The sequence below is a fragment of the Rhinolophus sinicus genome, chromosome 16 (genome assembly GCF_057876585.1).
Source record: "Rhinolophus sinicus isolate RSI-liver-muscle chromosome 16, RSI-T2T, whole genome shotgun sequence".
NCBI lineage: Eukaryota > Metazoa > Chordata > Mammalia > Chiroptera > Rhinolophidae > Rhinolophus > Rhinolophus sinicus.
Window position 1 is genome coordinate 157868174 of NC_142516.1, and position 13322 is coordinate 157881495.

A 13322-nucleotide genomic window follows, 5' to 3' on the forward strand; every position below is an offset into this window, starting at 1 on the left:
CACACTAAGAATTTTTAACAGATAGCTGTAGAGTATGTGTATGAGGCAAACTAAATTATTTACTTAATCTAGAGATTTAATGCAATCTTCATCAATATTTTAGCAAGTTATCTTTTGGATACCAACAAACTGATTCTAAAGTTTGCATGAAAAGGCAAAAGACCCAAAATGGCTAATGCAATCCTGAAAAAGAACAAAGTCTGAGGCCTGACAATACCTGACTTTAAGACTTACTTTAAAGCTACAGTAATCTAGAAAGTGTGGTACTGGTGGGAGAGTAAACAAACAAATGATTAATGGAACAATACAGAGCCCAAAATCAATGTACCCAAGAGGTCTCTGAGAATTGTAATCCATCAAAATATAGTATCCCTAATCTTAATATTGTCTTTTTTAAGCATAAGGACTCTTTCTACACAGACAATCATTTAGAATATACATTTACATATGTGTTTTAAGTTTTATACTTGCACACAACTATACACATAAAATAAAATAATGCACAGACACTCAAAAAATTTATAAACTGTTAGATGAAATAAGCATAAATTTTTTCAAGGTATTTATATAATTTGTCTATATGTTAAGATATTTACTTTATCTATCTGATACAACTTGGGTAGTCCAAAAGATGAACTTATTAACCCCTCTGATTTTCTATGCCTCTGATGATAATGCCTCAATAATTCCTGCTCCCTGCCCTTTGGATGGCAAGTGTGAAAATAGTTGGCAGTTGGCAGCTATGGACAATAGAAGAGAGTTTGCAGGGCTGTTAGTTGAAACCAGGGTTGATGTAGAAGCCATGGTGGGCCTCCTTGGTCAATACCATTACACTATCACCTTATGGGTTGCATTAATAATTTTAAATCGTGGAAAAGATGAGAAAAGATGGGAGAGATGCTTAGAATTACTCTATAATTATGCTCAATCATCTCTGAATGTGTTTAAGTTATTTACTGATTAAAATATAGTAGCATTGAAATTGCTTGATTTACCAAAAAAAAAAAATGCTTTTCTCTTCCCAGGTAATAATGTGTTTTATTCTTTGAATCACATTTCTGAAAAAGTCATTCTACAAAGTGTATGGCAAATTTATAATAGCACCTTGTGATTGTGTATATAGATAAGGATCTACTGAAAATTTATTAATATAAATGTGATTATTTAGTAAGATGTAATAAATTAATTATTATTTAGTATTTAAATGTATTTACTGTTAGTCCAAAATGATTGTGCATTTTAAATACAAAATTAATGGCTTCTCTAAATATCATGGACAAATAAGAATGTGAGATTTTATAAAATACTGTTTACAACAGCACCAAATATGAAATAATGATAAAAACACCTAAAATTGGTGAGAAAAACTTTATAAATTATAGAATTATAAAGAAAAAAACTAAAGAAGACCTACATAAATAGAAGCATTTATAAATTTGAATATTTAAGAACTTAACAATTTTATTTTTATCTGTATTAGTTTAGAGATTTTATGACATCCCAGTCAAAATCCCACAAGTATGTGTAAGTATGTGGGAAATTAGACAAACTGAATCTAAAATTTATATGGAAATATATAGGAACACAAGTAGCCAGGACTGACATCCTGGAAGGACAAACTCTAATAGAAAGTAACACTTATCTCAAAGTTACAGAAATTAATGATAAATCTGAACAATGAACTAGCATAGATATCACAAAAAATAACAAACACATACATGCTTACTTAACTTATAGAAAAACATGCATATTTCTTAAACTTTCCTTCCAATGTTTTCTCAGAGCTTTTTTCTTTATCACCATACACGTATGTTATTTCTGTTTAATCATTTTTAGATCTTGTATGTGCCCATCTATGTATGTGACCCTTTCTTTCCACCAATCCTCCAGGAGAGTTAACATATATTAATCTCATTGTTTCACTATATAATTAGGTTTACAAATATGTTCAAAATATATTTTCCAGATTCTTCTTGAAATTAATACGTTAATAAATGAATCATTTCAGTTCTGTATGTTGTGTTTTTCATCACTATCAATTTGCTTCCTTTGTATCAATTATTGAAAAGTAGTGACAAGTAAGTTAGGAAAATTAGGTAAATCTGTTTACTTTGAGTTCTCTACAAAGCATATAAGCAATTTAAGAATAATGCGCATTTGGTTTCATGCATGCTCAGTGTTGACTATTAAATTATCACTAAACAGGGACTAATTTTCTCAAGATTTATGGATTAATGTGTATGTGATCAGTTATCCACATTAATAAATTTAGATTTAGTAGTAGAGTATGTGCTAAATTTAGATTTTTGTGTTTTGGCAGTAAATTTTACCCTTCTAACAGAAGCTAATTATTATCATTGGTTCTAGTTCTTTACAAGGCAGCATGCTGTTATTCAAGCATGTTTTCTTTGTCAGAAAATGCATCATGAAATTTTCCTGAAAAAATATTTCTCAGGATTTGACACTGATTGCAGAGAATAGAAGAACACCCTAACATATGATAAATTATAGTTAAGTCTGAGTACTTTTGGCAACCATGTATTAGTCATCTCAGTATGTTATTAATTCCTCAGAATATTTCATGCATCTGTTTTGAAAAAAGTAGGATTGTAGAAATTTTATTTCATTTATATCAAGGTTAAGCAGTCTAAAATATACTCCCAGCAAGCAAAATTTGATGGTGGTTTATAAAATGGCCTTAACATATAAATAGAACAAAACTAAGTCAAATAAACAGTGGATAAAGATATAAATGGTTAATGTAAACCCATCTGTATTCTGAGCAATAATAATTTAATATGAATTATGATTTTGAAATGCATTTAAGCTATATACATAAAGATATAGAAACACTTTGTGTTTCTTATTGAAATCATGCCATTTTAAATGTCCATGAAACTATTATAAGCATTAGATGAGAAATAAGTCCTGCCAAAGGATAGTGTAAACACTATTTCATACTCTTAATGAATTAAATGAGAAAAAATTAAGGCCAAAGTACCTAGTTATTAGGTGAGTGTAAAGGGGATCAAATATATGGTTATGAAAAGAGAACTGACTCTGGGTGGTGGACACACAATGTGATACACAGATGATGTATTACAGAATTGTACATCTGAAATCTATGTAACTTTACTAATGACTGTTACCCCAATAAAGTTTAATTATTAAAAAAAATCTAGTTATTGTTAGCTGGCCATTTTATGATGATTTTATTCATTAAATTATCTAAAATGAAGACAAGAAAAATAATTTCCTGATGCCTTGTCTGGCTTAATAGAAATATGGAGAAATATCTATTCTAAAATTTAGAAATCATGAGGTCAATAAAATCATATACTAATAACAGGTTGCTATGTCAATGTAATAACAAAAGAAGGATGTTAGTTTTATTTTAAAAAGAGAATTTGAATTAAGTAAGTATATAAGTAAGTAATATAAGAATCAAACTAGATAGGGTGAGGATCACTAATTAAGTTTGTGTCAAAATGATTGTAATATTTTGGAGAAAATTTTAAATAAAATTTGTTCATCTCTAATTTTTAAAAAGTGTGAGTTTAAATTACAGTTGGTTTAAGAATTAATGATACATATATATGCTATTTATATGTAGTTTGGTCATTATAAATTATGGATAAAAATCTCTGAAAATATGGAGAATTGTTATGGAAAATAAATTAATTATTTATTATTAACATCACTATAAAAAGTATATTTCTTTAATCATTCTGCTGCCACCAAAGCAAGAAAGAAAGACAGAGCGAGAGAGCAAGAGTGACAGAGATACAACCGATATTTTTTTAAAAAATTATATATTTCAAATTAAAATGCATCTCAGTAAAATATTGGTGTCTAAAAAAGAAGGCAAATTATTTTCTTTGCTCAAAGCTACATTTAAATTATGCATTTCTAACTCAAAGTAACCAGCCATGAAAAGTTAAAACTAAACTCATAGTTCAATTATTTTTCAAATCTAAATCCTGGGGTCAGAGTGACCTTTGATATTAAAGAAGAGGAAAACATGAAAAGCTTTGCTGAATTGTGAGAGATTTTGAGGAAGCCTTCATACCAGCTTCTTTATTTTTCCCAACTAAATTCTATGAAATTTGTAAAATTAATCACACAAACTCTATTGAATGCATTTTGTTAGATGTCCATTGATAATATTTGACAAGCATGCTTTTTAGTCGTATTAGAAGAGATAGCTTATTATAAATGAAATGTCTTCTAGTTTATAAAACTTTTCTCATTCAACAAAATAATATAAATCATACTATGTAAAAATACTAAGAATGGAGAAATTCATTAAGCACATTCTGCCAACAATGAATTTAACTTTCAGTAAGAGAAAAATGTTAATTAAATGAACAAATGAATTATAATCTTGATCATGCAATAATACGGTAATTTGATTCAACACTTTAAATCATAATGATTATGAAAGTGACAATAGTGTGAGAATTAAAAAAAAAAATCAATAAGTTTAACAGAGGAGGGAATCCATAAAATAAACCCTCACATATAGAGTCAATTGATTTTTGACAAAGGTAACAAGACATTTCACATGGGATGAAAGGTGGGAAGGAACATCCTTTCAACAAGTGATGCAGTTATATGCAAACAAGAGATAAATATATAGAAAAATTAACTTTGACCACTATCTCAGGCCATGAATAAAACTTAATTTGATCTGAAACATTGAACTAAATGTAATAGCAAAACCTCTGAAACTTACAGAAATAAATGTAACAGCCGATATTTGAGACCTTGAGGAAAGTAAAGATTCTTTATAAAGTCCATGAAAATCACTAAATAAAAAAAGGGAAAAAATGATAAATAACTCTTTATTAAATTTAAATCTTATACTCGTCAACAAATAGAATATGAAAAGACAAGCCATTTTTCAGGAAACGATATTCCTAATACATATATCTGGGAAATAATTTATAACATAAATGTATAAAAATGCTGTAAATCAATAAAATACAAATTTGCCTAGTTAAATTAATAAACAGCTGACATTTCAAAAGTGAAGATATAGTAATAGCTAATAGACTCAGAGTCATTGATGTTCAACATTAGTCATTAGGAGAATGCAACCTCTAGAATGGCTCAAATTTTTAAGAAGAAAGCAATGTCAAACATTAGTGAACATGTGGAGCAACTGGAACTCTCTTACATTGTTAGCTGTCATGTTAATGGTATATTCATTTTGGAAAACACTTTGGCAGTTTCTTATGAAATTAAATATAAAGCTGTTCTATAACCTGAAAATTTTTAGTAGAAATAAATATCATAAACCAAAAAAATGATTATACAAGCTTTATTAATAAATTCAATGCTGATACCCAAATATCCATCAATAGAAGAATTGATAAGCCAATTGTGGTACTTAATACTACCCTACAGTAAAAATGAATGAATGCTATAACATAAGGGATCTCAAAAGCAAAGATCCTGAGCAAAATAGGTAAAACACACACACAAAGATTACAAAAAATCTAATTTAAACTGTGAGGAAGTATGTTTTCTCTTATATTTGTAGTAGAGAGATGTGGCAATCTACATGAAAATTACATCAAGATCCAAACATTTTTTAATGACATGTTTTAGAGCAGTTTTAGGTTCACATCAAAATTGAGGAGAGGGTACAGAGATTTCTCATATAGCTCTGCTCCCACCCTATCAGGTTTTTGTCCCACTGTACACTATGGCCATATACTATGTTGGTCTTGTCTTAAATCTAGCATTCCTGTGCCCATAATATGGCTATCTCTAGCAATCATTGTTGCATGCAATTCATTCCATTCAGTAGAAAGGAGAAAGTGACTTCCTGTGAATCTCATAAGAAAAAGGAAATCCTTGTCCCAGAAGCTGACTGGTTGACCTCTCCTTAGGTCTCACTGTTCTAAAAAGACTTAGACCTCTCTAACATCTGTCCAATCATCACTGTTTAAAGAAAGATAATATTTCCTTTGGACTAATTTCATTGGTTCAACCTGGGATGAAGTGAATGAAGGCATCATTCCCATGAAATGTTTAAAAATAAAACAGCCAAATGGCTACCTTCTTTGTGACTATAAAGACAAATGGTTACCTTCTTTTGTGACTGTATATATATGCATCATCAAGATTCTAATTCATTTGTTCAATTAATTCACATTTTTTTCCTACTGAAACCTAAATTCCTTGCTGGCAGGATGTGCTTATTGAAGTTCTCCATTCTTAGTATATATGTGTGTATATATATATATATATATATATATATATATATATATATATATGTATATATGTGTATATACACACATATATATATACACACATACATGCATGCATACATACATACATGTATGCATATATATATGTATATATATACAGTCACTTAGTATTTATATACATTTAAATATCTAAAATAAATCCAGCTGGCTCAACCTGGTTTGGGTAGCTCTCTTTAATCTCACTATAGTGACCTTTTATATATATATATATATATATATATATATATATATATTTATAAATCTATATATATAATATCTATAGATATTTATTAATCTCTCTCTACTATAGTGAGATTAAAGAGAGCTACCCAAACCTGGTTGAACCAGCTGGATTTATTTTAGATATTTAAACATAAATGCAAGCATTTGATAAAGGAAGTAGAAAGCACCTATAAAAACAATTTTTACAAGTGTACTGTGCTCCTCATAACATGAATTTTACTTTTAAAATATCAAAGATGTACCTGTGCAATCAAAAAATATGCTTTGACTGAGATGATAGAGAAAATCATAAAACACTTTTGTCTTTAGTGGGAAAGTTTCTTATTAGCAAAGAGAGTAAGTTTTTGTTTTTGTTTTTAGTACAAATTAAGTGATTTTACAGTAATTCTAGTAATTTTAATATCACATAAAAGCAAGAGACCAAATTCCTAGCTGTATTGGAGGATTCAAGACTGCTTTTCCAATTTTTGAATTTCCATCTTGTACTTACATTATTAACATATAAAAAAATAAGAAATGCTAGTTCTGAAGTGGCTAACTCTTAAGAAGCCATCTGTAATCACACTGGGTGATTTGCAGGTAGTTGCTATTAAAAAGTCACTCAGCTCATTAGTGGTCCAATTAGCTGATATATAGTGAAGCACCCTGGCAAGTTATTTCAACTGCCATGTAAAATCTAGGCAGGATTCTTAACTATTGAAACTTCTAGTGAAATAAAGTAGATGGACACCCAGTGCAGAAAGTCATCTAATCTTCAAGTATCAATTAAATTATCTAGAATTCTGCTTAGGATACATAATTTGTCTGGATATGCATCTTTACCAAAATGTGATATCATTCCAAGGCACTATTAGTATTTAATACATTTAATTCAGAAAAAAAAAAATGTGATGCTTTGGTATGAATATACACGTTTTTTAAATGAAAATAACTATAACACTTTAGGTTATTTTTACAGTTAGTTTCTGAGATACATTTATCCTATACAGTATTTCAGACACTGTGGTGTGATGAGTAATCATCTGTGCCTCTAACTAAAACTTCAACAATTGAGTTGAGGAAAGTTTCAAACCACAATCAGATTATAACCAAAAAGTAATAATTAGTGTTCACAAACTGGTTATTATGTTTAAAGAGAAGAGTAATAAATATATTTTCATAGAATTCAACAAAATTTTCATTGTCTAAAACCATGCCAAATGATCTTACATTAAATACTACCGTGTTTCCCTGAAAAATAAGACCTAACCATAAAATAAGCCCTAGTATGATTTTTCAGGATGACATCCCCTGAACATAAACCCTAATGCATGCATCTTTTGGAGCAAAAATTAATATAAGTCCAAGTCTTATTTTCAGGGAAACACGGTAAATCTCATGTACTATTTCAGTCAATATAGATCACATAAAAAGAAGGCAAAGAAAAAAATATCAGTAAACACACATACACACACACACACACACACACACACACACACACACACACAAACACACCTTCTGTCAATATAAATAAGATTGATTTTTAACCATTTTTAGTATTGTCTTTTTATGAGAGAGACACTTATTTATCTGAAGTTTTAAAGATAATGTTGGGAAGAGAAAAAGGGTATGGCAGTAAAAATCTATGCTCTGACTTTATGTTTATTAAAACATTCTCAAATTGGCCATTATGGAAAATAACAAAAGCAATCATCTTTAAAGAAGATAGCTTGGTTGTGTCATTGACCTCTATCAGAAATCTGCCATTTTAGGGGTTAGGGATTGCTACTGTATATTACACTGATCCAATTTAGCTTAAATTAATATAGGAATTCTGCCAAAGCCTTTAGATTATAATTATAGATAAAACAGGTATATTGAACATTGAGCTTTGTTGTCTATCATTAAGATTCTCTATGGAAGGTAATATATTGTGAGAGATTAGCTATTATCTTCCACTCAGTTAATATTACAAAGAAACTTGACTGACAGTTCTGTAATCCATACTATATAGAGGCAACTCTTGTAAAAAGATAGTTCAAAAATATGATCCATATTTGTGACAACTGTCTCTGACTCCATTCTGTTGGCTAAATTGCCATATTATGTAATAATAGGTTGCTATTACCTAACTGTGCAATAAAATGGATTATTCCACGGCAGGGGATTTAACACTATAGAAATGAGTCATTTATGGGGGAAAAAAAGAAGAAAAAGTAAATGAAACCATTAGATATATTATCACTGCTTTAATTCCAAATTATAGATACAGTCTGGTGCAGGCCCAGTCCTGACATAATCTTTCTCAAGATTAGTGGGTAATAATGTTAGTGAACCTTCCTGGGGCACTTTCTTCTCTCTTTCTCTCTCTCTCTCTCTCTCTCTCTCTCTCTCTCTCTCTCTCTCTCTCTCTCTCTCTTTTGTTATTTAAGAAAAACTAATGAGTTTATTGGACATAAGAAACTGTATTCTTTTCAGGTCAGATTTTATAGATATATAAATCAGTCCCTTAAAAGGTAAGATCATTATATTTCTTTCTTTTTTTTTTTTTAATTACATTTATTGGGTGACCTTGGTTAGTAAAATTATATAGGTTTCAAGTGTACAATTTTATAATACACCATCTATATATCGCATTGTGTGTTCACCACCCAGAGTCAGTTGTCCTTCCATCTCCATATATTTGACCCTTTTACCCTTTTCTCCCATTGCTCCACCCTTACCCTCTGGTAACCACTAAACTATTGTCTGTGTCTATGAGTTTTGTTTGTCTTGTTCGTTTGTTGCTTTCAGTTTTATATCCTACATATGATTGAAATCGTGTGGGACACTTCAGTTACTTACTTGAAGAGATAACAATGTACTCATCGATTTGTATTTCAAACTATTATACAAAGCAAAAGAAGTGTGAATCAAAATAGTTCACACCTCTAGACAAAGCTCATTTGCCTTACATATCTCTCCTTTCCTGTTCTGTGTATCCGAATTAAGTCAGAAACAATACTAACCCTCCTCTATTGGGCCTGATACATCAGACATGTAGACCTCCCTGTCAGATTATTTCTCCCTAAAAATCTTTTATCCATAAAATGGAATATTGAACAGTTAGGAACAGTTCTTGGTACCTGGTATGTTCTATGTAAATATTTGCTATTGCTTTATTATTACTAATTATTCATAGTATGAGTTTAATAATATTTAATCGACTGAAATCATTGAAATATATAAAATTATCTCTAAATCATTATAATATCAAAAGAAAAATATACAAGATACCTAAATTAAAATATACTGGCATAATTCTCACTCTTTAGTCATTTATACATAAGCAGACACCTCTTATTAACTTCTCCTAGAAAAATTCAATAGTAATAATAAAAAAATAACAACAGTAATCATCATCATCAGCAGCAGCAGCAACATTTTAAGTTTATTATGATCATGCCTTACTAAAATCTCCAGTTTCTGGCATTTATGTTTCTTATGGACTGAATTGTGTCACCTCAAAAATTGTGTCACCTCAAAGTGTTCTAATACACAATAAATCAGAATGTGACTGTATTTGGAGACAGAATCTTTACAGAGGTAATTACATTAAAATGAGGTCATCAGTGTTTGTTTAATTCAATATAACTGGGGTGCTTATGAGAAAAGGCAATTTGAATACAGATTTAGACAGAGGAAGGATGATATGAAGAAATAGAGAGGAGACGACCATCTAATACAAATCAATTAGTGAGGCCTAGAACAAATCTTTCTCCCACAACCTCATAGGAACAACTCTGCCGACACCCTGATCTCTGACTGCTAGCCTGCAAGCTGTGACAAAATAAATTTCTGTCATTTAAGCCACACAGTCTGTAATGGCAGTCCTGGTAATTTAATACAAGTCTGCAGCTAGAAACAAAAATGCATACATTTTTTATTAATATTAACAAAAATTGGTCATTGTGTATCTATTAACATGGTCAAATTAACTTGGCATCTTTAAATGTTTCCCTGAGAATAATTTATGATTATAAATATGTATATGTGTATATGATTTTAAAAGTAATAACATATCCAAAGTTTTTGTTGTTTTTTTCACTTTGAGATTTTATTGTTTCCTAGAGATATCCTAATAAGATGGTTGAAGTTTGAAGTCCAGATGTGAAGTTTTCAGGTTTTTCTGATTAATTGCCATGAAAATAGAACACAATTAATTCCCTAATATTAAAAAGAAACTACAAAATGGATTCTCAACTAAAACTGTCATTACTGCATTTAATATCAAATATAATATATATTTGCTAATATTAGGAATTGTACAAAAATAATGCTTTGTCTCTTGTTAACATTAAAAGGGATTTATAATAGAACATCTTTGAGTATGTAAATTTCAACTAGTGATATTTACATGAAAGCAGTACTGATTATAGGAGAATGACTATTTGTTTATGTTTTCTCAGGAAGAAGAAACTACTTATTAAAGGTATCTATAACATATTCAGACCTACATGATTTCACTTTGATTGAAATGAAAATTTAGGAAAAAACACAAAACTGTTTTACTTGCAGAAAATACTGACTGTTCATTCTTACTTTAACTTAGAACTAGTAACCCTGAAGATTTTGGCTGGTCATATGCATTACTCCAACCAAAGAAGTGAATATTCTATGATAGAAAAATCTGAGTGAAAGGTGAATCAAGTACCATTTCTCAAATAATACTATAAAAAATATCTAAGATCCTCATCAACAGTGCCTTCACACATATTTTGATGATTGTAATAGTTTCTGTGGTATGATAACAACTTTTAAAACCATTATGGGGAGAAAGAGCTTTTAAAATTAATATTTCAGAGCTAATACCAAACATGTTCTCATTTGAACTTTACACTTTTTCCTCTATTGCCTCTGAAAAGTTCAGAGCTATTTGACTTGGTTTCTATGGTACTAACCACTGAAGTGGAAATACTCCCTTAAATGAATTCTTTAGGCTATTAGTTTGGATGTGCCCCATTTATTTGTGTTCTGCTATTTTCGTGTACATGTATTAGAGACTATGTAAGTAGATTTTATTACTTTTCATTATTCTCCTACCATTCAATATGTAATTTTGTAACTAAGGAATTTCATTGCAAGATCAAAGACACCTGTGTCTATAACATATTTAGAAGCACAGAATGTATACCTAAATATATAAAATGCTTTAGTTTAGCACTATATAAAGTATTTAGATGTCAAACAAACAAAATAATGGGGTTATAAGGATTTCTAGGTTCATTTTATGTTAAAGTACAATTATTACCACAGCAGTGTGTTCAAAGTCACCATATAACAATTCAGTTAAAAATTTTCTCACTAGCATTTTGTGTTGAAACTTAACATAGACATTTGGTAAAAAGTTATGTTCTTCAACTATTTTATGTACTTGAATACAATCTAAAACATATAAGAAAAGAAAAATAAAACTCTTTTGCATTCATAAACATATTTTTATATGATTATGTAATTATATTTATAAGTAAACTCCATTTCATTCAATGTTTGTCAAAAACCAAAAGATCTGAGGTTTTATCTTATTTGCAAGGTAACAGATTAGTCTGCTACAGTTTCTTGTGTACTGGAGGAAAGCATGAGACATCTGTGTCAGGGACCAAGAGTTTTATCACTCAGAGTAATAGTAGTCACTGAAAGCAAACATTTTATTGTGTTTGTTCTCTGAGTTTCATTTCCCACAAGGTGATGAAAAAAGAAAGCCAAGGTGACATCTCCAAAATCAATTGCAGAGAGAAGAAACCTGAGCTTAGGGAATCTAAACTTTTATGCTGGACAAGTTAGAATGACTTCCATTTGCTCATGCAAAAAAAATAATCGCTGTCTTTTCCAAGGCTATTTTCTATACAGACATCCCTAAAAAGATAAACAGAAACTAATTTATCTATGTCGCTGCTTATAAGATAGACAAAAATGTAGAACCCAAGAAAAATTATTGGTATTATTTAAAAATACATACATTTGCATAAAGGTCATAGACTCTCAAAAGAAGTATTGATACTGCTATTAACCAAACACAAGGTTTGGGCTATAATAATGCAAAAAAATTATTTATTTGAGCAAAAAGCGTTGCAACCCTGGAAGCACAGATTCAGGTAGCAACATAAATTGTGCTCCAGAGAGAACGAAACTTATGTTTGATAAAGGTAAAAAACCACAATGTGTTTCATGCAAATAAAGAATCGTTGTCTAGGTTAACAGGGATTGGTTAGTTACAATATGCAAGTGAGAGAGGAGTGAAAACTATAGGAGGTATAGTCCTTATGTGTCCATACAGCTGTTGTAGTTCCAGGATGTTTATAACTCAGCCTTGAGGTGAGCTTAGAAACACATTTAGCAAATTAATAGCAGCTCTGGGAACTGACGCTTAAGATGTGCACAGACCCCACTACCTCAGTGGCCTCCTAACTCTATTTTAAGTGACTCTCTTAGTAATACTTACTCCATTTTATTTGCATATTTAACATACACTTGTACAGGAACTCAAGACCCACTTCGTTTCTTTACCCTACAGTGAAGAAGATCATATCTAAGAAAAGCTCTCTCATCATAACTTTTAGAAGGACAAAATCAAACCACATAATAAGAAGTGTATTGTTTATGAGAGAAGTGTCAACTTCTTGTTCTATCATAGTATGTCTTATCTCTATGATTTTGTCCCCATCCGTATCTCCCATTTTCAATTTTGCATCATATCACATTTATAGACAGCAGATCTTAATAAACTTAGGGTCAAAATCATATAAGACAAAATAAGACAAAGTGGAGACTAAGTCAAATATATATATATACGTACCTATCTCA